This window comes from Vombatus ursinus, unplaced genomic scaffold, assembly GCF_900497805.2.
Source record: "Vombatus ursinus unplaced genomic scaffold, bare-nosed wombat genome assembly UNPS02014792.1, whole genome shotgun sequence".
In the NCBI taxonomy this organism is placed as follows: Eukaryota; Metazoa; Chordata; class Mammalia; order Diprotodontia; family Vombatidae; genus Vombatus; species Vombatus ursinus.
In genome coordinates, this window is record NW_020954570.1 from 10,633,307 (window position 1) to 10,661,006 (window position 27,700).

General features: G+C 35.0%; 1 pseudogene; it reads right to left on the reverse strand.

Annotated features, from left to right (window-relative positions):
- Positions 1-9,686: 9,686 nt before the first annotated feature.
- LOC114048365 lies at positions 9,687-10,362 on the reverse strand (annotated as a pseudogene).
- Positions 10,363-27,700: the final 17,338 nt, after the last annotated feature.

Genomic DNA, 27,700 nt, shown 5'->3' on the forward strand with positions numbered 1-27,700 from the left:
AAGGTGAATAGAATTTTAGAAAGGTTAGACATTGTAGACCTTTGGAGAAAATTGAACGGGGATAGAAAGGAATATACTTTTTTCTCAGAAGTACATGGCACCTACACAAAAATTAACCATGTACTAGTGCATAAAAATCTTATAATTCAATGCAGAAAAGCAGAAATAATAAATGCATCCTTTTCAGATCATGATGCAATAAAAATTATATGTAATAAAGGGCCATGGAAAGATAGACTAAAATTAATTGGAAACTAAATAATGTAATGCTAAAGAATAAGTGAGTCGATCAACAAATCATAAAAACAATCAATAACTTCATCCAAAAGAATGACAATAATGAGACAACATACCAAAACTTATAGGATGCAGCAAAAACAGTTCTAAAGGGGAAGTTTTGTATCTCTAAATGCTTTCATGAATAAAATAGAAAAAGAGGAGATCAATGAATTGGGCATACAACTAAAAAAAAAGCTAGAAGAATAACAAATTAAAAATCCTAAATTAGACACCAAATTAGAAAGAAATACTACAAACCAAAGGAGAAATTAAGAAAACTATTGCTTTGCTTGTGCTTGGATCTGGGTCACAGTTCTGGGTGGTGATGCTGGAGAGAGGAGGAGTGCTGGGGTGGTGGAGCTTGTGGTGGTGGTGGAGAGGAAATCCTCTTCACAGTTCCAAGGTAGAAAAGAGTACTTGTGGTCACTCATAGACCAGAGCACAGTCCAGGAAAGGAGTAAACACCTCACCCCTTATCATACCACCTTGGAAGAACTGAAAGTTTACAGGTGCCTAGAAGTATCTCTGAAAACAGCTGCAAAAAATCCCCGAAGCTTGGGACAGTACATTCTCCACATTGGAAGTGGACCTCCACCTTAACAAAGAGTTTATAACTCAAGTAATTGGCTAGGATCATAAACAAACCTTGCAAAAAAGTCAGACCATAAAATCTTTCTTTGGTAACAAAGAAGATCAAAACATACAACCAGAAGAAGACAACAAAGTCAAAGTTCATAAATCCAAAGCCTCAAAGAAAAATATGAATTGGTCACAAGCCATCGAAGAACTCAAAAAGGAGTTTGAGAAGCAAGTAAGAGAAGTAGAGGAAAAACAGGGAAGAGAAATGAGAGTGATGCAAGAAAATTATGAAAAACAAGTCAACAGCTTGCTCAAGGAGACCCAAAAAAAAATACTGAAGAAAATAACACCTTAAGAAATAGCCTAGCCCAAATGGCAAAAGAAGTTCAAAAAGTCAATGAGGAGAAGGATGCCTTAAAAAGCAAAATTGGCCAAATGGAAAAGGAAGTCCAAAAGTTGCTGAAGAAAATACTTCCTTAAAAATTAAAATGGAGCAATTGGAAGCTAGTGACTTTATGAGAAATCAAGACATTGTAAAACAAATGCAAAAGAATGAAAAAATAGAAAACAATGTGAAGTCTCTCATTGGAAAAACAACTGACCTGGAAAATAGATCCAGGAGAACAAATTTAAAAATTATTGGACTACCTGAAAGCCATGATTAAAAAAGAGCCTAGACATCATCTTTCAAGAAATTATCAAGGAAAACTGCCCTGATATGTTAGAATTGGATGGCAAAATCAAAATTGAAAGAATCCACCAATCACCTCCTGAAAGAGATCCCCAAAGGAAAACTCCAAGGAATATTGTAGCCAAATTCAAGAGTCCCCAGATCAAGGAGAAAATATTGTAAGCAGCCAGAAAGAAACAATTCAAGTATTGTGGAAACATAATCAGGACAACACAAGATTTAGCAGCTTCTATATTAAGGGACCCCAGGGCTTGGAATATGATATTCCAGAGGGCAAAGGAGAAAGGATTACAACCAAGAATCACCTACCCAGCAAAACTGAGTATAATCCTTCAGGGGAAAAAATGGACATTCAGTGAAATAGAGAACTTTCAAGCATTCTTGATGAAATGACTAGAGCTAACTAGAAAATTTGGCTTTCAAATACAAGACTCAAGAGAAACATGAAGAGGTAAACAGGAAAGAGAAATCATAAAGGGCTTATTAAAGTTAAACTGTTTACATTCCTGCATGGAAAGATGATATTTGTAACTCATGAGACCTTTGTCAGTATTAAGGTAGTGGGAGGGAAAAATGATATGTATATAAATAGATAGATAGATAGATAGATATAGATATAGATATATAGATATAGATAGATAGATAAAGGGCACAGGGTGAGTTGAAGATGAAGGGGTCATATCTGGGGAATAAAATTAGGGGGTGAGAGAGGATTATGCTGGGAGAAGGAAAAAAGGAGAGATAGAATAGGATAAATTATCTTACATGAAACAGACAAGAAAAGGCTTTTGCAGTGGAGGGGAAATGGGGGAAGGTGAGAGGGAATGAGTGATTCTTATTCTCATAGGATTTGTCTTAATGAGAGAATAACATACACACTCAATTGGGAATGGAAATCTATCTTACCACAAAGGAAAATGGAGGGGGGGGGGAGAGAAGAGGACAAGAGAGCAGGAGGATGATAGTGGGGAGGGCAGATTGGGGAAGAGGTAATCAGAAGCAAACACTTCTGAGGAGGGATAGGGTCAAAAGAGAGAATAGAATAAATGGTGGCGGCAGGATAGGATGAAGGGAAAAATACTTAGTTTTTCACAATCTGGCTATTATGGAAGTATAATCTGTATCATGTTGCTTGCTTTCTCAATGAAGGTGGGTGGGGAAGGAGGAAGGGAGAGAAATCTGAACCCAAAATTTTAAAAACAAATGTTAAAAATTGTTTTCACATGCAACTGGGAAATAAGAAATACAGGAAATGGGGTATAGAAATCTATCCTGCCCTACAGGAAAATAGAAGGGGAAGGGAATAAGAGAAGGGGGGAGAGATAGAAGGGAAGGCACATTAGGGGAAGGGGTATACAGAATGCATGCCATCTTGTGGTGGGAGTAGGGATAAGATGGGGAGAAAATTTAGAACTCAAAATCTTGTGGAAGTGAATATTGAAAACTAAAAATAAATACATTTTAAAAATTACAACAAAAAAGATTTATGAAAATTGGGAGAATAAGGGAGTGATCCTTGGAGGGGGACTAGGCTAAGTAATAGGAGGGCAAGTGTAGTGCTTAGAAGTAAGGTAGAGGAGTCAGGAGGGATAGGAAATAAGAGATATGCACAAACATAAAAAAGATCAGGAGTAGAATTTGTTAGGGAAAGTATATGTGTATATATGTACATATATGTATATATGTATATGTGTATGTATATATCTATATCTACATATAAAAATATCTGCACTTAATTATTGCCTTCTTAAGATCTCTTTCAGAATATGATTGGTATATTTTTTAAAAAATCCCTTTCCTTCCTGCCCCCCAAGTTAGAAAAATATCAGTTGCTTGTGTGTGTGTGTGTGTGTGTGTGTGTGTGTATAGTTGATTGAATAATTATATAACAAATATTATATATAGTATAATATATAAAATATTTATTATATAATTATTCAGTACCATACCAATCAACTACCAAAAATTATTTTATAGAGCTAAAAAATACTAACAAAATGTATCTTGAAGGATAAAATGTCAAAAATATCTAGAGAATCAATGAAAAAATGCAAAGGAAGGTGGCCTCACCATACTAAATTTTTAACTATATTATAAAGTGATAATCATCAAAATTATCTGGAAGTGACTAAGAAATACCTTGGTGCATCAGTGGAATAGATTAGATATGCCAAACACACTAGTAAATGACTATAGTAATCTCACATTTGACAAACCAAAACCTCCAGCTTCTGGGAAAACAATCCACTCTTTGACAAAAACTGCTAGAAAAACTAGGTACAGAAACTAAGTATAGACCAATAGAACAAATAGAAATAGAAACTAAGTATAGACCAATAATATTACACAATGTAAAATGATATGGCAAAAATGGATACATGATTTAGACATAAAGGTTTGTAGCATAGGCAAATTAGGAGGGAAATGAACAGTTTACCTGTCAGATCTGTGGAAAAAGGAAGAATTTTGACCAAACAAGAGATTGAGAACATTACAAGATGTAAAATGAATAATTTCTATTATTTTAAATTACAAAGGTTTTGCACGAACAAATCCAATGCAACTAAGATTAGAAGGAAAGTTGAAAGCTGAGAAAAATTTTTACAGCATGTATCTCTGATAAAGCACTCATTTCTCAAATATATAGAGAACTGAGTTAAATTTCTACGAGTACAAGTCATTTCCCATTGATAAATGGCCAAAGGATTTGAATAGGCAGTTTTCAGATGAAGAAAACAAAGCTGTCTATAATCATATGAAGAAACGCTCTAACTCACTGTTAATTAGAGAAATGCAAATTAAAACAATTCTGTGACATCACCCCATACTTATAAGATACGATAATATGACAGGAAATGAAAAATACAAATGTTGAAGGGTATGTGAAAAAATTGGGACACTAATGCACTGTTGGCAAAGTTGTGAACTGATCCCACCATTCTGGAGAGCAATTTGGAACTACGGCTAAAGAACAATCAAAGTGTTCATACTCTTTGATTTAGCAATACCCCAGTAGGTCTATATCCCAAAGAGATTTTTTTAAAGGGAAAAGGACCTATTTGTACATAGATATTTTTGGGAGTTCTTTTTGTGGTGACAAAGAATTGGAAATTGATGGCATGCCAATCAATTGGGGATTGACTCAATAAGTTGTGGTAAATGAATGTAATGCAATATTACTGTGCTATAAGAAATGATGGGCAGGCGGACTTCAGGCAAATCTGGAAAGACTTACATGAAATAATGATGAGCAGAGCCAGGAGAATGTTGTACACCATAACATCAATATTGTTCAATGAAGAACTGTTAATGACTTAGCTCTTCTCCATAATATAATGATATAAGATAATTCCAAAGGACTCATCATGAAAAATGCTATCCACATCCAGAGAAAGAATTTATGAAATCTGAATGCAGATCAAAGCATACTATTTCTTTCATTTTTTTCATATTTTGTCTCTTTCTTCTTTTGCAACATAACTAACATGGAAATAGGTTTTACACGGTTGTACATATATAACCTAAATTAAAATTCTTACCTTTTTAGGGAGGGAGAGTCATGGGAAAGACAGAAAATTTGGAACTCAAAATCTTTTTAAACAAATAGTAAAATTGTGTTTACATGTATTTGTGAAAAATAAAATAGTATTAAAAAGCAAGTAGTTAAATTGTTAATGGGAATAGGAGGTGAAGAAATCCAATTAAATATCTTATCAATTAATTTTGTGATGGAAATAAATGGAGTGTATAGCAAGATCACAAAGTTTAAGAGTAGACCTATGGCTTATTTTATATATGGAACTCCCCATTGACCATATTCCCTCTATCAATGCAGTTTGGAAGTTTATTTGGAATTATACTCCCAGTAATGAGTCTTTTTTTTTAGTTAGAGCAGTAAGAGTTTAGTTGACTTCCTTAGGGTCAAACAGGCAGTATGTATCAGAATGAGGACTTAGCTCCAGATCTTCTTGACTCTCAAGAAATCTCTCTAGTTGACTGTGCCATGGCTATCTCTTTGAAGCAAGATTATACTCTGGAAATGAAAAATTTGTCCTTCCACCACAATTTAAAATGATTAATATTTAATAGCATTTTATTAAGGTGAATAAAATATAATAAATAAAATGAGAAAGGGTTTCAACATTAAAATAAAAAGTTAGCCACCTTGTCTATTGGACTTTTTTTCCCCTGAAATGCAGAGATTGGTTAAATTGAGGGGCTCCCAGACCCAATCAGGCAGCTAGGTAATGCAGACTATGGAGTGTGGGGCATGGAGTCAGGAAGACTCCTCTTCCTGACTTCAAATCTGGTACCAAATACTCACTAGTTGTGTGACCCTGGACAACTCACTGCTTGCTTCAGTTCCACATCTATAAAATGAGCTGGAGAAGGAAATGGCAAACCTCTCCAGTATCTTTACCAAGAAAACTGCAAATGGAATCATGAAGAGTCAGACATGACTGAAAATGACTTAAGAACAGCCAAAAAAAAATGAAGACCTAGTACCAATACCTACTATATCTAGAAACATTGTTATTCTGGAGTGTTAAGCACAGTTCATGTGATGAAAATGATAATTCATAGAATTAGAATATCTGTAAAACACTATCTTTACCTCTTTTTAATGCAAGCATTTTTATCTCCATTTCATAGAAAAAGATACTGAGGATTTGAGAAGTGGGTTTTGTTGGTGATCCCACAGCTAGTAAGTGACTGAGGCATGGTTCACACGCAGGTGTCCAGTGCTTCATATGTTCTTCAATGCTGTCTCTGATCAGCTGATCTGATACTTGAAGCTGAAATGGACTCTAAATATAGCACAACTCACCCCTGATTTCCTCTCACCTACTCTCCAAGGAGTAGTCACCATTCATTGGTTCTGAGTGATCGTGTGAACACTTTTGCTGACCTGCTTCTGTCCTTACAGTAATCTGACAATTAAAAGATTTTGTATTTCAGTATTTTGTGCTAAACCCTGAGTGGTTTCTTGGTTATCACTTCACTGTGCAATAGCAGCAAAAGAAAAGAGCATTCTATGCCCTAAAAGAATGAATTTCAAGTTTTATCTCTTTTATTTTGTCTTGAATATAGCAAGTATTGTGCTTTTATTATGCTAAGCAGAGAGTGGGGAAAGAATAACTTCTTTTCTCACCTGGTTGTCCTTTTCCACTTTGTGTTTCCTTTCCTGACTAGATAAATGAAATCAATTCTCAAGGTGGAAGTTTCCAAATGGGCAATCTTGTGAGTTCCAGAGGTCTGATGTTCTTGAGTCCAATGAAAGGGGTGCCCCATTGTGGAAGAGGAAAGGAAAGATTCTCCACTTGAAAGACCAAGAAAGATTGACCTAAATCTGGACATTTTATCAGTAAAGATGTAATGAAAGTTGTTTGAACAATGAAGAGATGAAATATAGTGCTTAATTATCAATACCACAAATTATTATATGTTCTGATGCAGTTTAAGCATTGCCTTTCCAACAGTTCATAATAATAATTATAAATTAAGTTATCATGACTTATTTTAAGTTTCATTGCTGTTGTTTGGAGTTTATAGTGTATTTTTTTTCATAATTGCATTTACAAGGGTACTATGATTAATAATCCTTTTTTGTGGAGAAATAAAATACTTTTTCCATGACTGAATCACATCATACATTGAATATACATTTATTTCCCTTTCAGGGGAGCAAAATATCTCCTACTCTTCATCAACTCACCAAATCCCAAGGACTTAAAAAAAATACTAACTCTAGATTCATATCCCTTCTTGGTGCCATGGCCAATTTACAACCTTGAAAACAAACTAGGTTCTGTTCAAGTTCAACCTTGAATACTCAAATTGGGTCTCCTAGATGATTACTACTGTCTCAGATCCAAGGAACTCTTTGAATTCATATTCCTAAAACTGTATCTCATTACCACCACCACCTCCATCACCACCACCCCACAATGCACACATAACAAAAACACACTGTTGCTTTTATTTACTTTTTCTTTATTTTTTTTATTTTCAGTTTTCAACATTCACTTCACCAGGATTTTGAGTTCTAAATTTTCTCCCTATTTCTTCCCTATTCCCACCCCATGATGGGATTCTGGCATTCTTATTACCCCTTCCCCAATCTGCTCTCCCTTCTATCACCCCCACTCCCTTTCTCTCATCACCTTTCCCTTATATTTTTCTGTAGGGTAAGATAGATTTCTATACCCCATTGTTTGTGTATCATAATTCTGAGTTGCATGTAAAAACAATTTTTAACATTCATTTTTAAAACTTTGAGTTTCAAATTCTCTTCTTTCCTCCCTCCCCACTCACCCTCTTTGAGAAAGCAAGTAATTCAATACAGATTATACATGTGCAGTCATGCAAAACACTTCCATAAGAGTCATGTTGTGAAAGAATACCTATATTATCCTCCATCCTATCCTACTCCCCATTTAATCTGTTCTCTCCTCTGACCCTGTCCCTCCTCAAAAGTGTTTGCTTCTGATTACCCCCATCCTTCAATATGCCCTCCCTTTTATAACACCCACTCTCTTATCCCCTTCTCCCCTACTTTCCTGTAGGGTAAGATGTATTTCCATATCCAATTGAGTGTGTATATTATTCCCTCCTTAAGCCAAATCTAATGAGAGTAAGACTCATTCATTCTCTCTCACCTCCCCCCTCTTCTCCTCCATAGTAAAAGCTTTTCCATGCCTCTTTCATGTGAAATAATGTACACCTTTCTACCTCTCCCTTTCTCCTTCTCCCAGTAAAATTATTTTTAGATATCATCCCTTTATATTCAACTCACCCTGTGTCCTGTTTATATATATATACACACACACATACATGCATACACATATATGTATGTATACATGTATACACATATACACACACATATATTGTATATATACATGTATACATACATATACATATATATGTATATATACACATACATATACATATATGTGTATATATACACATACATATATTCCCTCCAACTACCCTAATCCTGAGAAAGGTCTGATCTTTCCATGTAGGAATACAAACAGTTCAACTTTAATAAGTTCTTTATTATTTCTCTTTCCTGTTTACCTCTTCATGCTTCTCTTGAGTCTTGCATTTCAAAGTCAAATTTTCTATTCAGCTCTGGTTTTTTCATCTAGAATGTTTAAAAGTCCTCTATCTCATTGAATGTCCATTCCCCCCACCGAAAGATTATACTTAGTTTCACTGGGTAAGTGATTCTTGGTTGCTTCGACATGCAGAGTATTATATCCCAAGCCCTTTGATCCCTTAATATAGAAGCTGCTAAATCTTGTGTTATCCTGATTGTGTTTCCACAATATTTGAATTTTTTTTTCTGGCTGCTTGTAATATTTTCTCTTTGACTTGGGAACTCTGAAATTTGGCTATAATATTCTTGTGAGTTTTCCTCTGGGGATCTCTTTCAGGAAGTGATTGGTGGATTCTTTCCATTTCCATTTTACCCTCTGTTTCTAGAATATCAGGGCAGTTTTCCTTGATAATTTCTTGAAAGATGATATCTAGGCTCTTTTTTTATCATGGCTTTTAGGAAGTCCAATAATTTTTAAATTATCTCTCCTGGTTCTATTTTCTAGGTCAGGTTTTTTCCCCAATGAGATATTTCACATTGTCTTCTATTTTTTCATTATTTGGTCTTATTTTATAATTTCTTGATTTCTCATAGAGTCACTAGCTTCCATTTGCTCCATTCTAATTTTTTTCTTTAAAATTGTTTATTTCATTTTTACACACATTGAAAGAAAGCATAATAGACAGCAGAGTAGATTCTCCCACCAGAAAATTATTTACACCCAATTTTTTCCAAGCTAGAAACATGAACTTGAAGAAGTACTGGTATATCTCAATTGTAATAATTTATCTGCAGCAAACAATTTTTATATGTTTTGAAGATATTGAAGAAAAATATTGTCTTATAAGTCTTTTCATTTTGTTTAAGTCCTATCTACTAGGAGTTCAAGTGGTGATGAGAGAATTCTGGTATCCTGGATGGCCTGATGAAACACATCAAAATCAAGCAACTTGTCTGTATTCTAAAAATACTCTTAAACTCATATAGATGAGACTCATATTGTGCAATCTTTCAAATGGAAGTGTCAAACAACTGTTATGACAGTTTCACTCTAATTTTGTTCTTTTCTTTCCTCATTAGTCATTGTGCTTCCTTTTCCATTTTTTTCCTTTGTTGTTCTGCTGCTCTCTTTTCTCTGTTGGCTATTTTCTGCTGTCCCAGGACTTCCTCCGCCTGCCAGGTTGCATCTTCTTCTTCTTCCCACACATTTGTATTCTCCTGCCAGGTATCCAAATCACCTAATTCAGGAGATTGGTGAATAAAAAGAATATCTTGTGTAGCTGGTAATCTACTAGAGAAACCTGTAGTACCATCTGGGATGCCAAAATTTAATGGTTCTCTCTTCTTAATAATAATTTTCTGTGTTTTCCTTATAGTTGGTGCCATGTCTTTAAAATAGTCAGGTTCCAACTGTTACATTGTATTTTGTTGTGCTGTCCCATTTCCATTCCCTCCTTCAGTCCTTATACTTGTAGGTGCATCTTCATCCCAGGAGCTCCAGTCTTCAACTTCTGACTACTTAGGAACTGGCAAATAATCCACTGTGGTTGGCAAAGTTATTTGATCTCCACTTAATTTCCGTCCTCTGACAGATCTTCATATTAACGTCTTAATGAATGAGAGCACTGTGGGTAGGCAGGTACAAACTTTAAACAACTGGAACTGTGTGATAGCCATGATGGGAAGCAGAACCTACCCCTCCCCCTCCTTGCCAGCCCAGCAGAGGCTCATGCAGGTATGCTCTCTCCAGTATAATTTTTAAGGAATTATTTTCTTCAGTGAGCTTTTGGACCTCCTTTTCCATTTGGTCAATTCTGCTTTTTAAGACATTTTTCTCCTCACTGGCTTTTTAGATCTCTTTTGCCATTTGGTCTAGTTTATTTTTAAGGTGTTATTTTCTTCAGTATTTTTTGGGTCTCCTTTAGCAAACTGTTGACTCATTTTTCGTGATTTTCTTGCATAAATATCATTTCTCTTCCCAATTTTTCCTCTACTTCTCTTACTTCCTTTTAAAAATCTTTTTAAGCTCTTCCATGGCCTGAGACCAATTCATATTATCTTGAAGGCTTTGGATATAGAAGCTCTGAGTTTGTTGTCCTCTTCTGTTGTATGTTTTGATCTTCCTTGTCACCAAAATAAGATTCTATAGTCTGAAATTTTTCCACTGTTTGTTCATTTTCCCAGCCAATTACCTGACCTTTTAACTCTTATTAAGGTAGGGGTCTGCTTCCAGAGTGAAGGGCATACTGCCCCAAGCTTCAGGGTTTGTGCAGCTGTTTTCAGATACTTCTAGGACCCTGTAAGTTTTCATTTCTTCCAAGGTGGTATGATCTAAGGAGAGGTTTTTACTCCTCTCCTGACCTATGCTGTAGTCCATGAGTGACCACAAGCACTCTTTTCTGCACTGGAACTATGAGGAGGGTTTCCTATCCACTATTGTCACAAGCTTTGCTATGCTAATGCTCCTCCTCACCCCAGGACTACTACCCAGAACCGTGACCTATATCCAGGTATAGACAAAGCAAAAGAATTCTGTCTCAGTGCCAGCAATGGATCCCTGAAATGTCCTTCTGATCAGTTGTCTGATCCTCTTACAATCTGTGGGCTGAGATCTCCAGAAGCAGCCACTGCCATTGCCACCTCCACCGCCACTGTGGCTGCTACCACCACCCCAGAGCTGTGCTGGAGCCACAGTTGGACTGTGCTCCTCTCTCACACAAGTCTGACAGACCTTTCCTACTGACCTGCTAAATTGTCTTTGGTGTTTGTGGGCTGACAAGTCTGGAAACTGCTACAGCTGCTCATCCAGTCCCCTGAGGCCTGGTCTAGGTCACCTGGGGCCCAGTTTGTGCTGGTGCAGGCCAAGCTGGACTGAATTCCTCTCCCAACCTGACATATTAGACCTTTCCCAGTGACCATCCAGGTTGCCTTGGGCTGGAAATTTATTTCACTTTGTCTTTTTGTGGGTTCTTCTGCTCTAGAATTTGTTTAGAGTCATTTTCACAGGTATTTGGAGAGGTTTTATGGGAGAGCTCAAGCAAGTCCCTGCTTTTGCTCAGCCATCTTGCCTCTACCCCCTGTTGCTTTTATTTTCAAGTCAATTGGTTTGCATAATTAGCTCACAGCCAAGGTATTTATTGAAAAGTCGTGGCATGAACAAGATTAACAAAACCTATCACTGACATAGAGAAAACTCACGTACAAGGCAAACGAGAGAATGAACTAGTACTATGATACCATAGAAAACACATGTGCCAAGGCAACTCATACATCTGGTCATGGTGTCCTTTGTCTTCTCTTGTTATACTCACACTGCTTTCACTGGGTGCAGCTCCTCAGCTATGTTCCGAATACCTGTACCACTTTGTAGCTCTGCATTAGGAACTCTCTTAGCCTGCATTCTTTTCATGGTATCACCTGCTACTGGACAAGTTCTACATGGCAAGATACTATTGGGTGGAGAGAGGAGAGAGAAATCCCTTCCCTGCATTCCTTCATTATGAAAAGACATATATGAAAAAGGAAAGAATAGTTCCCTCTCAGAAGCTAGCTTTTTCCTCCATAATTAGTTCTCTTCTCAATCACCAAAAATGACTTCTTATAGAACATGGGTAAAACACCAGTGAGTCTGCTTATTATTTTTTTTTTTGGTGGGACATTCACTTTAACTAATGAGTGAATTGGCGATATTTTCTTATATCTTTCTATTTGATGCCCACTTGATTTTTATTTTTGATACATTTTGCAAAATTTACTTTTGATTTTTTTTGGTATGTTCTTATTCTTTTTATTCCCATTGTTGTAGTTACTACGTGTGTGTGTGTTGACTCTGCTTACTTCAGTGCATCAGTTCAAATAGATCTTTCCATTCTCTCTATCATTACTAGATGTGTGACCCTGAGCACATTATCCTGAGTAAGTCTGCCTCTGTTTCTTCATCTCTAAAATGGGGATAATAATATCACCTACTTTTCAGAGTTTTTGTGAGGATAAATTGAGATAATTGTAAAGTGGTTTGCAAATTTTAAAGCACCATATAAATGCTAGTTATTAAATAGCAGTTATTGTCAAATCACCACAACATAAGGATCTTTGCATTATTTTAAGGCTCTAACCAACTACTTCCAAAACATTCCAAAAGGAGAGCAACCACCTGTAAATGTGGCATGTTAAAATGCTATCTTTATGGTTAAGCTAGGTAATGCAGTGGATAGAGCACTGGCCCTGGAGTCAGGAGGACCTGAGTTCAAATCCAGCTTAAGACACATAACACTCACTAGATATGTGACTCTGTGCAAGTCACTTAACCCCAATTGCCTCACAAAAAAAAATGTTATCTTTATAGGTGATTGTTATCCTTTTGTTATATACAAGCATCCTTATATTTTGTGTTTTCTAATAAGAACCAAATCAACTGCCTCATTTTTCCTAGTAGATGTGACTGTTTATCTACTGCTGGGCATCTTTATCCCCAGAATGTTTCCTAGTTAGTTCGTTGAGTCAGAGACATTTTACCCAGAGTGAAGAAACAAAATACTAAACCAACCAAACCAATGAGAGTAAAAAAAAAGAGAGAGAAAATTTAGAGAAACAGGCATAGGAGGGAGAGTGAAATGTTCTTCTACTGAAGCTGAAGATGCATATCAGTTTGGGGAAAGCAAAGAAAGAAGACAATATGAAGACCTAAACCTATATTCCAGTCAAAGCAGGAAGATATAACAATGATAACGAGTCATCCATTGAGAAGCAAATTTAGAATTGATAATAAGCTACAGACAAAAATAACTTAGTAAATAATATTATCTCTGGATCTTACCTTCCTTGTAATCTGTAAATTGAAAGATTTGGGCTGAATGATTTTAAAATACTTTCTAAACCTAAGTTTTATGATGATATGAAGAGTTTCCTATGATCTTTGAAGTCCCATCTCCTTTGGGCTTTTAAATGGTATTTTTTAGCTAGCTCTGTGGTTCAGCATGAAAATAGTATAGGGTTCCATCTGTCATTTGTGAATTGTGGGCTTGAACTGGATGAACTTTAAAGTCTCTATGATTTGACATCATTAAGTAAGGTTCTGATTAGTTCAGCTTCAATTCTTTGAACTAAAACTTTACTGTTCCTTAAGTTTTTAACACAGAGAAGACTCTAGTTCAGTATTAATGAATTTACTTTTGTTTAAAGAAATTAAGTTTAATTTTACTTGTTTGAGAACAGGGGCACAAGATCATGATATTGCTCATAGGTGTCATGAATTTTTCTTTGTAACACAATGAATGCATGTGATTAATTGTCTTATGCATTTTTGGGCTGAGGAGGTAGAACTTATCTACCCTAGTCCCTGTTTCCTTGATGCCTCACACATTGATTTTCTGCATAACAATTCCTGAAATAGCTGCCATGAACACAGAGGTCAATCAGATCTAGGCTGAGGACATTTGGACACCTGCCTCTTGCATGCAAAGCCAGAACAAATTAAATCATTTGTCGCCTAGGAACTGAGCATCAGTGGCAGCATGTGTTATGGCCTTGAAAGCTCTGTTTTCTTCATGTGCATGAGTCCTTTTCATATCTTGAAACAGGGAACAGATGTTTCATCAAAAGACACATTTTTTAAAAAAAAGATAATTATGCAGTAAGAGGCTTAATTACATAAGCTTATTCAGGTCCACTTAATTGCCTGACAGAGTGAGTGCCTCCCACTTATTAGAGACAGAGTCTCCCATCTTTTGATGGTTTATTAAATCTTTTGGTGGCTCAAGGAAGAAGAGATTGACTGAACAATTCAGAAAATATCAATTCCTTATATACAGCTTGTATAGAAAAATGTAAATATTTTAATAAACAGTGAAAAATATCATTTTTCTAGGAGTAGTTTATGTTATTCTATAAATGATTGACTGAATTATTTAAAGAAAGATAAGTCTATGATAACTGACTCAAATATAGTTTAGTATTGATCATATTTGAAACATCTCAGTCATATTAAAAACCCAAAGAGAGGGCAAATTGCTGATTTAAGGGGGTCATTGAATTATGTTAATATGGAGCATTTAACAAGCAGCAGCCATTATATAGTACACTTCCCCTGTTCCCCACATTTTATGACTGTTCAGTTCTTTAGAATGAAGAAAAATACACCCCCCAGGCAATCATTGATTTCCTCACAAATCCCAAATTGATACTCAGTCTATTTCCATAGAGTCTGCTACCAAAGTGTTTTAACACTATTATTTTCACCTGGTTGAAATGTTCCATTTTGCTAGTACATGTTGAAGAAAGACAAAAATGAGGTGTAACAGATTATCTAAGACTAAGTTTGAAAGTAGTGGTTATTTGAACCCAAAATCAGAAAATAAGGCTGCATCACTTCAGCTTGTTTTCATATCATTCAAATTTATTTAATTCAATTCAATAAGCACATATTAAAAACACATTTTATTTACAAGACACTGTGCTAGATGGTCTTGATACAAAGATAAAAATAAAATAATCTCCACCCTCAAAGAGTTTATATTCTACTATTCAAAAATTAAACATGGAAAGAGCCATTTCCAATTCATAAATGACCAAGTAATATGAACAGGCAATATTTAAAAGTAGAAATGTAAGCTATTAATAATTGTGTATGGGGCACCTATATGGCACAGTGAATAGAGCACCAGTTCTGAAGTCAGGAAGACCTGAGTTCAAATCCAGTCTCAGACCAAACATTTGAAACTTACTAGCTGTGTGACCCTGGGCAAGTCATTTAACCCCAATTGTCAAAAAAAAATTGTACAAAAAATGCTCCAAAACATTAATAAGAGAAATAAAAACTGCAATAATTCTGAGGCTCCACCTCATACCAATAATACAAGGAGAGATGATAAAAAAAGGGAAAAAATATTACTGCAGGGACAATGGAATGATAAGTACAGTAATGCATTATTGGTCTAACTGTGAACTAATCATATCATTCTGGACAGCAATTAGGAGCTAGACATCCCAAATCACTAATTGGTAACTGCCCTTTGATCAAGTGATAGCACTAAAAGGGCTATATCCCAAAGAAAAAAATGTAAAGAGGAAAAGGACCAAAAAAATATTTATAGCAACCTACTCTGTATTCCCAAAAGTGGAAATAAAGGTGATGTCATTAATTGGATGGTGGTTGGAAAAATTATGTATTGCAAATATAATATGATATTATATGCAGAGGAATATAAATGAGTGTCTAGAAGATTCAGTGGATAGAGTACTAGGCCTGGAGTCAGAAAGACCTGAGTTCAAATCTGGCTGCAGACACTATCTGTGTGACCTTGGGCAACTTACTTAATTTCTGTTTGCTTTAATCCACTGGAGAAGGAAATGGCAAAACATTCCAGGATCTTTGCCAAGAAAACCCCATGGACAGTATGGTCCACAGGTTCAGGAAGAGTCAGAAATAACAAAATGATTGAACAACAACAGCAATAGGCCACAGTAAATCTTCCATTACTCATGGATTAAACAAAAGCACACAAATATGATTTTTCTATTACCTGGGGAAAAGGCCATGTTTTCCAAAGGATCCCTATCTATTTCCCACAACAGAATACTCCCTCTAAATTATATTCCAAACTTGACACTCACACTTTCAGGTTGGGTCCCCAATGAGGATCAACTAATCTCAGATTGTAGGTCTACATTCCTACTAACATATTTCACCCTTCAATATTAACAATAAGACAATAGACACAATTAGCTTCAACAGAAAGCATTTACTAAGAAATATAGCAAGAATAGTGGCTAAAAACTTCTCCCCACAAACCTGGGGCGTATTTTTCCACATATACATTCATATAATGTCTATGGGAAGAGCAGGCATATTCACCAAGTACACTGGTAGTGAGGTGCACACATAAGGAACACATGTAGCTAAGGCAATGAATGCCTCCAGTATTTCAGATCTCTAAAATCTTTTCACTTCTCATGAAGTTGATATACTTTCTGATAAATTGTTATTCAGTTGTTCAGTCATGTCCAATTCTTTGTGACCCCTATGAAGTTTTGTTGGCCAAGATAATGGAGTTGTTTGCCATTTCCTTTTCTAGAGGATCAAGACAGAGGTTAAAAGATTTGCCCAGGGTCACACCACTGGTGAGAGTTGGAGGCTGGATTTGAACTTAGGTCCAAGCTAACTTGGCTCAGAGCTCTATCTACTGAGCTTACCTCCATCTGACAGGTAGGTCATTCCAAAACTAAGCTTGGGTTTCTCTTCATAACTGGAGAGATTCAACAAAATGAAGATTAATTGTACTATGAATTTTGGACATTCAAAAACATAACTTTTCTTTCATGTAAGAGAAAAGTCATTTTGATAAGCTTATGATTAAATCATGAGCAAATGGAAAACTTAATGTGGACTAGTGCTGTCAAATGAAGAAAATGTCTGTCTCTTCGAAATGTGTTACTGTGATGTCATTTACATAGCAAACCACCTGGTAGGACAATTCCCTCTATATTTCCTCTACTAATTATAGACTTAAAGAGTAGTCTTAACTGAGTCATAATAATCCCCCATGGTCACAGAGGCAGTATATGTGAGAGGTAGAATGAGAGCCCATGTCTTCCTAACCTCAGCTCAATGACCCTCTCTCTGTCCACTGACTCTTTTGGGGGAAACAAGTGCTCTACAGTATCAAGGGAAATATTTTTGAAAATACATCAGAAAGAAGGGCAATAGAATTTCCAGATCTCCAACTACTATAAAACATCAGTTAACAAAACTATCTGGCATCAGCTAAAAAAAAAATTAAAAAATAAAAAAAACAGAGCAGTAGAGAAATGGAACAGACTAGAAAAGGAAGAACTAGAAACCATGGGATTCAACAATACATTGTTAAACTCAAACCCATAAATTATTTGCAAAGGAACTGCCTATTACATATATATTTTTTTTAAATTGGAGAGCATTTTGGCATAAATTTGCCTTGGAATAACATCTTACTGTCTATTCTATAGTATATTCTGAGTAGATAAATGACATTAAATACATGACATTAAAGATTATACTATAAAAAGAAGAAAAGCAGATCATATAATTCTTACTTCTATGTGTAGGAGATATATGCTTAACAAAACAAGGGATAAGGACAGTTATAAAAGATAAAAAAGATAACTTTGGTTATACAAAACAGAAAAGTTTCTGGCCAAACAAAATTAATGCACTTATAAGTCAAGAATAAAGTGGTCAAAAGGAGAAAAAAATCTTTATATTAAATTTCTCTGATAAGGATTTTGTTTCCAAGATATGTAAGTAATTACCCTTTATTAAAACATATGTACATAGATAGAGATACAGCTTTTTAAAAATTATTCCACAACAGATAAATGATCAAATGAGTGCTCAAAGTGTTATGAAAAGATGAATTACAAACTGTTAACAATCACATGAAAAAATGCTCTGAATCATAAACAATAAGAGAAGTGCAAATCAAGACAACCCTGACATTCTTCCTCACACTCTGAAAATTGTCCAGATTCACAAAAAAAAAGTAGAATGAGACTCATGTGACTATAATTGATAGTGAAGTAATTATGATTTATAGTATAGGTACATATGTGTGTGTGTCTATATATTATAACTATATAGTGATTGTTAACTCCCACATACTATTAGAAAGCAAAGTTGCTCAAGTGCCCAAGACATTTCTGGAACAGATTTGTCCAAAGCATCTGAGGAAAAAGAGAGAGCCTGCAAAATAGTGTGTATATTGAGGAGGGGGGGAGAGGGCTGAAGTGAGAGACTAGTGTGGAGTCTTAATTTTTTTTAAAAAAAATAATATCCTTTTATTACCATTTCCACAACGATTTGTATTCAACAATGCCACATGAAAAATAAAAACATTGGCAAGTATTTTTATGTTAATAATAGCTATAGCTATGAGTCCATAAATATTTTTGCAGTAGAACCAGGTCCTGTTTAAACATGCTACTCTGTGACAAACTCAATTTCTTTATCACTTTATTTAAATTGAAATTTTTTTCCAGTTAGAATTTAAAAAGGAGTTTGTTGGTATAAAATATCTGAAATAAAATGTCTAAATAAAGCATGATCTAGGATAATAGTATTAAGATCCAACTTTTGACTCTTTTGAACAAATTTAAACAAATCTCCAGGGTGTACTGAGTCCTCTCAAGGTGCAAGAATCTTAAAGACAAGACAAACTTGCATTTCAGAAGAATAAGGAAGACCCAGAGAGAGCTAAAAGTATATTCAAAAACAGTTCATTCTTATCAGGTAAGTCTTCATGTAGACTGGATTTCAGAAGTCACTGGGCTAGAGTCCTACCTCTTCCTAGCACAGTATTATTTTCTTATAAAAATAGTAAATGGCCATAGTAATCTAGTATTGGATAAAACCAAAGATCCAAGCTTTGGGGGGTAAGAACTCATCAATTCACTAAAATTTTTGAGAAAAATGTAAAGCTATTTTGAAGAAACTAGAAATAGACCAATAATGCCCAGCACATACCAGGAAAAGGTCAAAATAGCTAAATGATTTAGATATAAAGCATGATATCATAAGTAAATTAGAAGAGCATGAAAAAATTTACCTCTTATATCTTTGATAAGGGAAGTATTTATGACCAAAGAAGAGTTAGGCAGAATCATGGGGTAACATTTAATTCCATGAAATTGAAAAGGTTTTTACAAAAACAAAACTAATAAGATGAAAATTAGAAGGAAAACAGGAAACTCAGGTAAATTTTATAATCAGCTTCTCTAATAAAGGCCTCATTTCTCAAATATATAGGTAACGAAGTCAAATTTAGACAAATAAAAGCCATTACCCAGTTGACAAATTGTTAAAAGATAAGAACATTGAGTTTTCAGAAGAAGAAATCAAATTTGTCCACAGTTATATGGAAAATGCTCTACATCACTATTGATCAGAGAAATGCAAGTGAAAACAACTCTGAGATATCACCTCACACCTATCAGATTGGCTACCATGACAGAAATGAAAAATGAGAAATCCTGGAGGAGATGTGGAAAAATTAAAATGCTAATGTACTGAATTTGGAACTATACACAAAAAGCTATAAAACTGTGCATACCCTTTGATGTAGCAATACCCTACTAGGTTTGTAACCCATAGAGATCAAAGAAAAAGGGAAAGGACTTATCTGTATAAAATTTTTTATAGTAACTCTTTCTGTGGTGGGAAATAATTTGAAATTAAAGAGGTGCCCATCAATTGGGGAATGGCTGAATAAGTTGTAGTATATGTTTATTTAGGAATACTATTGTGTTATAAGAAATTACAAGCAGGATAGTTTCAGAAAAACCTAGGAAGATATATGAAGTAATGCAAAATGAAGTGAGCAGAATCAGGAGAATGTGCACAGTAATAGCAGTATTTTAATGATGATCAAACGTGAAAGACTTAGCTACTCTGATCAAGAAAATGATCTGACACAATTCCAAAGGACCCATGATGAAAAATTCTATCCACCTCCAGAGAGAATGCAAACTGAAGCATATTTTTTTTTACATTCTTTGTTTTTCTTGGGTTTTGTGTTTTACTTTGCAACACAGTTAATATGAAAATATATTTTGCATGACTTTACATGTATAATCAATATCATATTGCTTGCCTTGTCAAGGTGTGTGATGAAGGAGTGAAGGACAGGATTTGGAACTCAATTTTTTAAAATGAATGTTAAAAAATTATATGTACTTGGAAAATATTTAATGAAATTAAAAATAGATTTTTTTAAAGAGGAAAAGTGGGGAAGGAAATAACTGTATACAATGAAAGGCATCAGCAAAATTCATTCATTACTTCTGACACAAAAGGCATGAACTTTTAATTTTCCTGTCCTATGGTCTCTAAGTTGATTCATGGGGAGTGACTTAGGGGGCTAAGATGGCATAGAAAAGGCAGAGAATTGCCTAATTTCTCCCCCTAACATGTCAGGACACCTTTAAGTAATACCATAAAACAAATTCTGGAGTGGCAGAACCCAAAAAAAGATGGGGTGAAACAATTTTCCAACCCAGGACAACTTAGAAGGTTGGCAAGAAAGGTTTGTCACAACAAGGTGAGAGTGCATTATAGTCTAGTGCCAGCCATCCCAGCACAGACCAGGCCCCAGAAAACCAGGAGCAAGCCTTGGGTGCCACTGAATCACCACCTGAAGTAGCTGCTTCAGATGGTCTGAAGCCACAGATGGTAAAGGGGTTGAACAACTGGTCAGAAGATTACAAGAGTCTCTTTGCTGGCACTGGAGTCAGGACTGTGTTGCTTTGCCCATACTCAGATCTGGGTCACAGTCCTAGGTAGCAATCCCAGGGAGAGGAGGAGAAGCAGCACACCAGAGTTTGTGGCTACAAGGTGTGGCTACAGGGAAACCATACCCTCTTCGTAGTTCCAGGGCAGAAAAGAGTGCTTGTGGTCACTCACAGATCAGAGCACAGGCCAGGAGAGGAGTAAAGATAGCAGAGTAGAGGCAGCAACACAGATAAACTTTCACAAGATTCCCCTCCAAACAACTTTAAAGGAACACATGAAATCAAATTCTGGAGCTGCAGAGCCAACAAAAGATCAAGAGTGAACAATTTTCTAGACTAAGAAAGCTTAGGAGGTCAAGAGAGAACTATGACACTGAGATAGGAGTTGTCCAGGGATGTACATGGGGACAACACCAGCAGGGGCCTCTGGAGTTGGCTATGGCAGTTGTAATGGGAGCTTTGGAAATTCTCGGCCCAGAGATAATAAGGAGATTGGACAATTGGTCAGGAAAATTTTACATGGAACCCTGAGCTGACACTGGGTTCAGGAAAGAGCTGAGTCTGAGAATTCCCCTGCCTTTATGAAATTTTGGGGTCATTGTTTCAAAGAGAAGAGCACTTGAGGTCAATCACAAAGGAGAACAATAATTTCATTAAAGATAATTTCAAGAATGAGACAACACACCAAAATTTGCAGTACTTAGGGGAAAATACATCTCTAATCACTTACATTAATAAAAGAGAAAAAAACAGATTAATTGATCATACTCCTCCCCCCCCAAAAAAAGAAAACTAGAAAAAGAGCAAATTAAAAGTTAGTACTTAAACACCAAAATAGAAATCCTAAAGTCAAAAACGAGATTAATTAAGTTGGTCTCTAGTTTTCTTTCTCTGTTTTTTACTTCCCTGTTTTAGGTTATCAAAACATATTTGTTTCATACAAATAATTTGGTAGGACCTTTTTTGCCTATTTTTCCAAATGGCTTTTAATAGTATTGGAATTTACTTTTAAATGTTTGATAGAATTCACTTGTAAAATACATGTGCTTCTGATTTTTTTTTCCTTAGGGAGTTCACTTATGGCTTGTTTGTTTATTTTTTCTATGAGGGTTATTGAAGTATTTCATTTCTTCTTTTATTGACCAGAGGAACTTATATTTTTTGTAAATATTCCTCTACTTCACTTAGATTATCAGTTTTATTGGTATGTGATTAGGCAAAATAACTGAATAATTGTTTTAGTTTCTTTTTCATTAGTGGTGCATTCACCTCCATTTTTCATGCTATAATTTGGTTTTCTTCTTTTTAAAAAACAAATTAACCTGTGGTTAATATATTTTATTGATTGTTTTCATAAAACTAGCCCCTTGTTTTATTTGTCAGTTCAATTTTTTTTTAACTTTCAATTTTATTAATTTCTCTTTGGATTTTCAGGATTTCCATTTTGATGTGTAACTGCACTGCAGACTTTTAATTTTTTTCTTTTTCTAATTTTATTTTTGGTTGCATGCCCAAATAATTGATGTGTTCTTTCTCCTTTGTATTGAAGTAAGCATTTAAAGATACAAATTTTCTCCTGAGTACTCCTTTGGCTGTTTTTGACATATTTTAGTATGTTGTCCCATTGTCATTCTCTTTAATGAAATAATTATTTCTATTTTTTTGACACACTCATTCTTAAAAATTATGCTATTATACATTCCAAAAGAGTTGGTATAAAAAGACACTTATACTAAGAATGCAACAACAGTTCAACATTAGGAAAAAAATGTAATTAATCATATCAAAAACATAAACATGAATAACCTCAAAATTATCTCAATAGAGGAAGAAAAGGTCTTTGATAAAGTACAACAAACATTTATGCTAAAAACCCTATAATACATAGCCATAGAGGAATCTTTTTAAAGTATCATAAAAATTATCTAAAATCAAAAGCAAGCATTACTAAACAAACATGCAGTACAGTGTTTTCAATAAATACATATGTGAAGCAAATCTGAAGCATATGTGAAGCAAAAGCCCACTTTCCCCTCTACTATTTGACACAAAAATGAGAATGAAATTAAAAGTATAGAAGGTAAAGAGGAGATAAAGATATCCCTATTGGCTGATAATATGATGATAAACTTGGAAAGTACTAGAGAGTCAGTAAAAATATTAAATGAGACAAAAGTTTCAATAATGTTGAAGACAAAAAAAAAATATCCTCAAAAATATCTCTTGTTGTTGAGTCATTTCAATCACTTCTGATATTTCTTGCTCCCATTTGAGGTTTTCTTGGCAAAGACAATGAAATGGTTAGCCATTTCTTTCTTCTGCTCACTTTACGGATGAAGAAACTGAGGTCTGAGGTCAGATTTGAACTCAAAAAGAGGAATCTTTCTGATTTCCAGGACTAGCACTCTATCCATTGCACTACCTAGCTTCCCCAAAATAACTATAGTTCTATATAATACTAACAAAGTTCATGAGTTTGTTGTCTATGGTTCCTTCCTCTTTATTTTTTAATAATTGTTTTTTATTTTGTCTGATAGCATGATGGCAAACTCCCACCCTTTTTGGTATCACTTGGTACAGAGTAAATGTTTTTCCATCCCCTTGGTTTTATTTTGTGTATATTTTTGTGGGGGGTTTTATTTGTTTCTTGTAAGAAACAGACTGTAGGATTTTGTTTTCTTATACAGTCTGTCACTCTTTTTCCATTTTATTGGATTAATTGGTCCTTTCACATTTAAATTTATATGATTTAGGTATATATTTTCATCTATCTGTGCCTAAAATTTTTTAAATTATGTTTTCCCCTTCTGCAATAAACACATTATTATGTTCCTTCAGTTACTTTATTTTAATCTTTATTTAAGGTGACCTTCTTCATCTCAGCCCTCATCCCCTCTTCTCATTTGCTACCCTTTTCCCTTTAGTGTTTTGTGGATTTGTTCATCTTTCCTGCTGTTATTTGATTATATATCTTTTCCTCTTTCTCCTTCTTAGGTAGTCAAGTAGATTCAACCTACCTTTCCTCTCCTTTAGATTATCCTATTCATTGGGTTTTAATTTTTTTTCAAACAAGATTTCTTTCTCTCTTCATCACACATTTTCTCTTTTTGTTTACTCTAGACTCTCAATCTCTGATTCATAAAATCCATAATTATCTGGTCTTCCTCTTTTCTCTGTATTTTTATATAATCAAAATTTCCAAGATATTCATTCTAGTGCCACCCACTAGGTGTTTTCTGCCACTGCAGTGGAGGGCTTACCACGTGGATTCTCTTGTTCCATTATGCCTCACTCAGAATTATTTCAGATGTCAGAGAAGACAGAACCCTGTGGTAGGACCCCCTCCCCCATCTATAATCTTTCTTTCTGACTTTTTTTTTACATTTACCTGGAGACCTCCTTCCTATGTCCAGGCTTTCCTACTTCTCCAGATGCCAATTGTTCCCAGAAGTTCCTACTTGATCTCTCTCCAGACTATTTGTTCAAAGACAAATATTCTTTCCAAGCACCAAATTCCCTAGACCTCATCCAATGTAAGCTCTTCACCAATTGAAGCATTCATTATGGGAACTACTTCATATCTCCAAGTAAAGTGTTCTTCTTTCCCCACTCCTTCTTTTAAAGCTTCCCCATCTCCTCCCTTTCTGAGACCATAGAGGTCATTATTCCCTGCTTACTAGTCCTTGATTTGACCCTGGAACATCATAAACTCTATTCTTCTTCCCCTTTTCATGTACCCTGTCATGTTGTAATGTAATCCCACAAAAAAATGTATTCACCTATAGGGAGAGTGTCACCAGCTTCTTTTTTTTTTATTTTAGTTTTTAGGCAATTGGGGTTAGGTGACTTGCCCAGGGTCACACAGCTAGTAAGTGTCAAGTGTTTGGTCTGAGGCCAGATTTGAACTCAGGTCCTCCTGACTTCAGGGCTGGTGCTCTATCCACTGCACCACCTAGCTGCCCCCACCAGCTTCTTTCCATAATGCACCTATCCACTTCCATTTTTATTTCTTTTAGATTTCTACCTTCACCAGTGTCTCCTTGACATTTAGAAAGCAGTCTTTTTCTGTTGTCATGCTTTTCTTGCCTACTTAATTTATTCACTTCAGCAATTCTATTCTGTTATTGCCTACACCAAAAAAATTAAAGGAAAAATTAATAAAATTGATCTATAGCTCTCCCCGCCCCCCCGTTGTTTACTTCCCTGTTTTAGGTTATCAAAACCATATTTGTTTTGTAGAAAAACTTGGTAGGACTCTTTTGCTTATTTTTCCAAATGGTTTGTATAGTATTGGAATTAACCTTTAAACCATTGATAGAATTCACTTGTAAATAGCCTAATTTTTCCTTTATGAATTTGGATACCAACTCATTTGGAATGTATAATTTTATTATTCATATTGTTTAGTTGGCTGTGGTTACTTTCACCATAATGTAATTTCCTTTTTTATCCCTTTTTGCTTTTGGGATATTTCTTGTTGTTCAGTTAGATAAAATAATTGGAACTAATGTTTTTTTAAAATTTAATTGCTGCATAGTAATTTTGCTTCCATAGAATGTGTGGTTTTGTTTTCTCATTCAATTTGTCGACCTTTTTTTCATTTTATTGGATGATTTAATGCATTGACCTTTAAAATTATGAGTGATGCATTTACATTTGCCTCCATTTGTCTCTACTATTGGGTTTTTTCAAGTATTCATTTTTTCCTCTTCTTTAAGCTCAGCACTATATTTGTTGAGTTACTTTAGCTTATCCTTTTTTTAACTGGGACTATTTCCAATAACTTTTTTCTCCTTAACCTTGATCTTCGCTTACCTTTAGTTATCTTTTTTCCCATTAGAATATTGCTTATTAGTTCCTTTTTCTCTCCTAATTTTATCTAGTTTTTAATTTGCCTCATTTTTTCCCTGTGTCAAGTATATTCTCCCTTCTTCTCCTCCATTTAGTGAGTCCTATGCATTAGTTTTTTTTTAATTCCATTTCTATGCCCCTTTCCAGAGAGGGATTCTCTCTCACTCTTCATTATGCAACTTTTTTTTCAAACTATGCTTAACTCTCATACTCTGGTTGCTTGCCCCATACTAATCTGGTCATTATTTTCTATAAAGAAGAAATCATACAACAATAATTTCATTAAAGACAATTACAGGGTCTGCTTCTGGGACCCAAGATGGTAGAGTAAGAAGCAAGTTGCTCTCATGCTCCCTTGTTGACCTCTGAAAGCCCAGAAAATATTGCCCCAGGAAAAACTTTGGAACAACTGAGCAAACAGAAAGATAGGGTACGGTTTTCTGGTAGCTCGGGAAACTTGGGGGATTAATGGGAAAGGCCCCTTTTGCTCTGGGGAGGGGTAGCAGTACAGGATGGGAGCTGTTCCAGCAAGTCAGTAGCAAGCCCCACCTAAACAAACCAGGGAGGGATCTTGAGCTCCAGGGTGGTAGAGCAGGAAAACACCAAAATGAGGATCCCCTACCCTGTGTATCAGCATAGGCTGGGGAACTGATAGACAGAAGCTCAGAAAATCACCATAGGCACCAGCATTCTCCAGCAGCCAAATCTCCCAGTGCTTCAGTACAGCTCCAAGAAGTACAACACCAAGAGGCAGAGCTGCAAACATCCTCCAACAGTCAAACATTTAAGCACAAGACTCAAAACCCAACTTCCTAAAACCAAATTACCAGAATCCAAAATGAAAATGGTGAATTCATCAGCAATGAAGAAGAAATCAAAACAATAATCAGGACCTGTTTTGCCCAAATGTATGCCAATAAGTTTGACAATTTTGGTGAAATGGATGAATATTTAGAAAAAAATATAAATTGCCCAGATTAATGGAAGAGGAAATAAAATACTTAAATAACCCCATTTCAGAAAAATAATTTGAACAAGCCATTAATGTACTTTCTAAGAATAAGTCTCCAGGGTCAGATGGATTTACAAGTGAATTCTATCAAACATTTAAAAAACAACTAATTCCAATACTATATAGACTATTTGGGAAAATAGGTTAAGAAGGAGTCTTACCAAAATCTTTTTGTGATATGGATATGGTGCTGATACCTAAACTAGGAAGAGCCAAAACATTGAAAGAAAATTATAGACCAATTTCCCTAATGATTATAGATGCAAAAAAATTAAATTAAATATTACCAAAGAGATTACAGCAACTTATGTCAAGAATAATACACTATGACCAGGTAGGATTTTTTCTATATATAATAAACAAAGCCCAGCAGTAAGGGATATAAAGAGAAATTCCATTTAAAGTCATTGTAAAGATTATAAAACATTTGGGAAGCTACCTGCCAAAACAAACCCAGGAACTATATGAACACAATTACAAAACACTTCTCACATAAATACAGTCAGATCTAAGTAATTGGAAAAATATAAGTTGGTCATGGATAGGCCTAAGCTAATAAAATAAAAATGACAATTCTACCCAAAATAAATTACTTATTCAGTGCCATACCGATCAAACTATCAAAAAATTATTTTATGGAGCTAGAAAAAACAGTAACAAAATTCCTCTGGAAGAACAAAAGGTCCAGAATAACAAGGGAATTAATGAAAAGAAATGCAAGGGAAGGTGGTCTAGCTATATCAGATCTTAAATTGTAATATAAAGCAGCAATCATCAAAACTACTTGGTACTGGCTAAGAAATAGAGTGATGGATCAGTGGAATAGGTTAAGAATGTGAGACTGAACAGACAATGACTATAATTATCCACTATTTGATAAATCCAAAGACTACAGTTTTTGGGATAAGAACTCACTATTTAACAGAAA